Source organism: Acartia tonsa, chromosome 8, assembly GCF_053477335.1.
Source record: "Acartia tonsa isolate MP-2025a chromosome 8, ASM5347733v1, whole genome shotgun sequence".
Lineage (NCBI taxonomy): Eukaryota > Metazoa > Arthropoda > Copepoda > Calanoida > Acartiidae > Acartia > Acartia tonsa.
The window spans coordinates 47,252,447-47,258,587 of record NC_137267.1 but is presented as its reverse complement, the minus strand read 5'-3'; the positions used below and the strand labels follow the sequence as shown (position 1 = coordinate 47,258,587).

The 6,141-nt window shown below is 34.2% G+C and overlaps 1 long non-coding RNA gene across 1 annotated transcript; it reads right to left on the bottom strand.

Annotated features, from left to right (window-relative positions):
• Positions 1 to 335: 335 nt before the first annotated feature.
• Positions 336 to 2,553, bottom strand: LOC145326648 (uncharacterized). The gene is made up of 3 exons (XR_013881932.1): positions 2,354 to 2,553; positions 1,194 to 1,324; positions 336 to 416 (listed from the first exon to the last, which is right to left on the bottom strand). It is a non-coding gene; the product is annotated as an uncharacterized LOC145326648 (long non-coding RNA).
• Between the last annotated feature and the right edge of the window lie 3,588 nt (positions 2,554 to 6,141).

Genomic DNA, 6,141 nt, shown 5'->3' with positions numbered 1-6,141 from the left:
CTCCCCCATTGAATACAGAGCCCCTAGATGCTAGGTGGCAGCCGCCGCTAATATACTACTTAGGATAATGTTATGACTAAAGTTAAACATGTTTTTAATCCTTGTTTTAGACTGAATCATTTTAATCTCTTTTATAAAACAAAGTTTGACCTTTTTGGGTCTAGCACTGAATTAGGTTAGATTATTTAAATAGATTAATCCCTAATTTAGTTAACCACTCGGAGCTACCAAAACTAGGTTTATTAATGATGCCATAAATAACAACTTAAGCATTTATGAAATTTTTTCCAGTGAAAGGTTTCGTGATGTTTTGATTAAAATTTTAAATCAAAAGTTTATTTAAAGTTAGTAAAGATTCCTGAATTTTGAGATGTAGTTGTGTTGCCAGCGTATTGAGTCACCAACGTTTCTATTTTCTACAACAACAAAACTTTAGGTCAGAGACGTCCAAGCCTATTTTGAGGGTGTTAAAGTGAGGTGTTTCAGAGGTTTAAAGTTGGAAAACTTATGTTTTTTTTTTTATTTTAATAAAAGGGTAAGGAAGCGAAATATGGCTTTGACTGACTTATAGTCGGAAATTCATTATCTAACTGGGGATATGTACAAAAATATTCAGCCCTCTAGTACTAATAGGAACTGAGATTATAAGTGGAGAATGTCGTCTTTGCATATTTTTTTATTAAAGAAATGCATTTTTAAGTGATTGCATTCTAAAAATCATTTTAAAAATGTACATATTTTTATTTGCATACCCTTTGATTTAATCTTTTTACTCACAGGTCAAGTTTTAAGCCAGTTGGGACATTTTACCACATAGCTCCTAAACTATACGTAGCACAGGAATTGTTTTTATATTTCCAAAAAAATAGACTTCCTAACGGTTCTTACGTACATAAATGCGTTACATTTTTCTACTATTAACAAAAGCCGCGCAATTTCAATTTTAAAAAGGTACGCATTTTTTTTGCTCACCCTTTAACTATTCAAAACGCGTAATTAGTAATTTTCAGTATGGCTTCAAAGCTGTTTAAAACAGCTCTCAGACATACTGAAAAATCATGTATTAAAGAAAATTTTCCACAAATATTAAAATGAAAATCCCATAATTTTAACCAGTTTTGTTTTAATCTCATAATTTTCATTTTAATAACTGGGAAAAGCTGTCTATAATACGATGCGATAAATATCTATACCTGTACTTTGGCAGCTAAAACTGCTTTTTTGGCCGTAAAAAGCGCTAGGATGACAAAGTGTATGACTCCAGCCGACCAAATTATGACAAGTAGAGAGAGGTATATTTCAAAGCCTTCTAGATTTTTACATTCTAAAAACAAATAGTTAAAAATATATATATAATACAAAGTAGAATGATGTATGTCCGTCCCTCTGAAGCTTAAGATCTTGGTAACTGATTGGGCAATACTCTTCGGGAAATTTATCTACTGGTTTTAAGCTATTTTCTTCGTTGATAGGGGGTGAGACACCCCCAAGCCCCCAAAAATACCTCCACTGATTTTTTTTTTGTAAACAAAACCAGTAAAGAACGTTAGTGTGGTAGGCCGACAGACTGTTGTTTCACAGAGAAGCTTTGCTGCAAGCCAAATTTAGATATGATATCAGGTGTTCTATCTCATCACAAAGATCCCTTAGACAAAAGCCATTGTTTATCAGCGGCGGATTAAAACGGTCAACTTGCCGGCAGATAAGGGGGTAGGGGTTCCAGTCCGACCCCCTCAGATGACCTACTCTTCTCTCCCTCACCTAGATGAAGCTTCCCCATCAATCTCCATCCCTTTTGATTGCCTACCCAATTATCTATATCTGTGTATATAAACTGCATTTTTGTAACACATAATTAGTTCTGAATAAATCTTCAATCTGTAAACACTTGAAGTATCTTGTTGGATAGAATCACTAGGCTAGGGGCTCAGTCGCCGGACTTCGCCATTAGGGGTTGAAACGCTTCACCCCTATTATATTAGCATTCACGGAACAACCCTTTATTTACTAAATATTCGCCTTTATCAAATAAATGCCATCAGATTATTAATTACAAGCGGATACCACCCCTCGAGGCCTCTATTGACGCGGTTTCTTTAACTCTATTTATGTTAAGATCAGCTGTTAAACTAAAATATCCAAAAGGTCACTATGCGGCGCTAGTTTCGTAGAAATGGATTTTTTGGCGATTTTTCTTGGGAGGGTGGTGGCACCCTCCCCGAAAATAGTTATTACCCTGTCCAGGAGATCAAGCTACACTGTAAAGGAGAACCGTATCAGTTCAGCAGTAAGCGAGATCATTCGGTGCAAACAGACTGACAGAGGTCCTGTTATTTTAATATAAAAAAATTACCTTTTTGTAATTGTTGGGAACTTTTATCAAAAGTTTCCATTTTCACATTTTATCACAATAACAATAATACCTAATCATATTTTTTCATTTTTTTCTTGTAATTTAATTTAAAATCATTGCTTAACTTTTTGTAATATTTGTAATACTTATGTGTAACTAATTTCCAGTATGGCTTCTAAACCAATTAATATCCGCTGGATTAAAACTGGTTCTAAGTAATACTGAAAAATCATGTTTCGCGTCGTATTACAGGCAATTTTCCACTAATATTGAAATATAAAATTGATACCAGCTTTGTTAGACTGGATCTTCGGCCCCTCGGCCTAACAAAACTTATAAATTTGTATTTAACTTTTCATGGAAAGCTGTTTCTAATACTATGCGATAGATAACTATTACAAACTATGGAAGATTTATGAAGCATATTTTTAATACTTAATGATAAGACTTAATTTTAGACATGTCATTGTCTAAGCTCCTCTTTATAGACCCGACTAAAAATAATAATATCATTATTATGCCTAAATGAATGCCATTGGATATATTATTACTTGGATGTTGCACAAGATTTTCATGTACTCTAATGCAGTAATGCTCGCAACGATAACCTTCATCCATCTCCTTTTCCCCACCCTTCCCTCCCAATGGATGCATGAAGTGACCAATAAATGATGTTCATATTTGCATGTCAAATTGACGAAAAAATTCCCCTGTCAATATATCCATGTATAATTATATTCTATATCCATTTGAATGCCTGATAAAGAAATATAAGTTTAGAATATAAAAAGATAATTGAAAGTATAAATGCTATTCCACATATTATTCCTGTCGGTCTGTCTGTAACGTTCACAATAAACGTCTACTCTTTTCTCTTCATTTTTGTCTTTTGGAGTAAAATAATTACCTTGTTTGTAAAAACTGTGGTCTTTAATAGGTATTAGCATCGTATTATAGACAGCTTTCCGCAGACATTAATCTTATGGTTTTTATTTTATCATTCGTGGAAACTTGTCTTTAATACGAGCCCATGTCTGATTTTTCAGTTTAGCTGAGAACTGGTTCTAATCCAATACAGCAATACATACATTACAATATTTTATCAGATTCAGTAATCTTAAGGTGTAAGACAATGGACGATAAACACTTATTCATCCCCACTGGCCAATTATTCTACAAAAATTAGTGGTCTAGAAGTTTAGACACTGCTGGTATTTACAATCAAATCAAAATAAAAAATAAAAAAAAATAAAAAATTAAGTCAAATATCTCTTGGAAAACATTATTTATCTTATTTTTTTCCTTTTAAAGCTGCTCTACTTTTGAACATTGTCGTAAATAACTTCTTGGTTTTTTTTAGTGTAAATGCTCTATGTAAACACTGTTGACAAGAATTAGCGCAAATAGGGGGTTTCTTCCTGGATAATCCTGGTAGATTTGCTGGCATCCTGTGCCCGCCTGGATTGCATTTCCTACTTGTTTCTTTTTATCGATAGCGATAATAGAAAGAAATGGATTTCAGATGTTTTTTTTAGGGGAATTTCGACACCCCCCCCCCCCAAAAAAAACCAAAATTGCGAGGTTTATTAACACCCCCATTAAAAGTTAAGGGGGGTTCGCTTTTTTTATCTTGACAACACCCTTTGATGCATTGGTGGAATTAGGGTGAGGACACACAAATTATATAAGGATTTAACAAGTACCTCTATTATTTAATGAACAACCTCCCCCCCCCCCCCTCCTATGAATTATACACTGTATGCCCTTTAACAAGTAGCTCTATTTTTTATTTTGTCTCCCCCCCCCCCCTTAGTTATAACACTGTATGCCCTTAAAAGACAAGGATTTAACAAGTAGCTCTATTTGTTATTTTGTCCACCCCCCCCCCCCTTAATTATAACACTGTATACCCTTACAAGACAAGGATTCAACAAGTAGCTCTATTTGTTGTAGAACCCCCCCCCCCTCCTTAATTATAACACTGTATGCCCTTACAAGACAAGGATTTAACAAGTAGCTCTATTTGGTATAGAACCCCCACCCCCCCCCCCTCTTAATTATAACACTGTATGCCCTTACAAGACAAGGATTTAACAAGTAGCTCTATTTGTTATTGAACCCCCCCCCCCCTCCTTAATTATAACACTGTATGCCCTTACAAGACAAGGATTTAACAAGTACCTCTATTTGTTATAGAACCCCCCCCCCCCCTCCTTAATTATAACACTGTATGCCCTTACAAGACAAGGATTGAACAAGTAGCTATATTTGTTATTTTGTCTCCCCCCCCCCTTAATTATAACACTGTATGTCCTTACAAGACAAGGTTTTAACAAGTTGCTCTATTTGTTATAGAACCCCCCCCCTCCTTAATTATAACACTGTATGCCCTTACAAGACAAGGATTTAACAAGTAGCTCTATTTGTTATTGAACGTCTTTATTCTCCCATCATCATTACTATAGATAAGAATAGAGGGTAGATTAGGGCTATTTTCTCCAGATATCTAAAAGAATAAGACAAAGGCCAATAAAATGTTTTAGATTCAATAACAACACACAAAATGACCCCTTTCTGTAGATTGTGATTAGAGGGTAAAACGTCTTGACACTCAACTTAATGAACCAATCGATCAAAATTAATTAGAAGTCCCTAATGTTGTTGAACCAACAAAGAAAAAAATTTCTTATAAACCTTGAAGATTAGTGTAATAAACAACCCAATGTATCCTTGATAAAAGAATAGAAGCCTGCAATACTCATATACAAGTAATAAGATGTCCGCCTGTCTTTTTGTGTGTAGAGCAGAATCTCGCTAACTGATAAACCAATATTGTTCTCCTTTGCAGTAAAGCCTCTTATAGGTACAATAAAGGTTTATAATTATTTTGTGGTGTAGCTGCTTCGAGAAAAATAATTTCAGATTCCTATTTCCCCCATCTATACCCTCTAAATGAAATAATTAATATTTTTGGACTTTACATAATTTTATCTTGTACTAAAAAACTATTTAGATTATACAATCTTATAAAATTCAGGATTTGTTTTAATATGGTAACCTACTGGGAATCTAGGTAAACTATGACATATGTATTTATAATGGTAGACTTCAGAGATAAGATAAGGCTAATGAATTAATGTACATCCCCAATAATGATACACAAAATTACCCCTTTCGTCGATTAATATTAATGTTTGGAATCTTTAAACATTCAACTCAATGAACCAAGATTCAATAAAAGTCCCCAGAGTTGTTGAGATAACGAAAAGGAAAACAGTATTAAAAAACTTTTGGGGACTAGCCCAAAGTCCCCTCCCTCCATGTGGGAATACCTACTACTTTTTAGTATATTTTATATCTTTATAACTTTTATGTATATTGTATATCCTTATATTAAAGTAACAGGATGTCTATCTGTAGGTTTACCTAACTAATGGACCGACTTGGTTCTCCTTTACAGTGAAGCCTTTTAAAGATACTGGGAAGGTTTATAATTATTTTTGAGGGAGGATACCACCACTCTCTAAATGAAATTACCTCTAGAAAAATTTGCCACGAAAAAAAATGTATGAAAGTTTTTTTGACCAATTTGGTTCTCCTTTTCAGTGAAGCCTTTTATAGGTCCCGTAAAGGTTTATGACTATTTTTGGGGGAGCTCCACTACTATGTAAAAAATACCCCAAACCAACTCCCTCCCCCCCCCCCCTTCTTCCATAAAGTGCCCCTAGAGGCACTAAGGGCGCAACATATTTGACATTAAACATTATTATAATAAAAAAAACTATTGA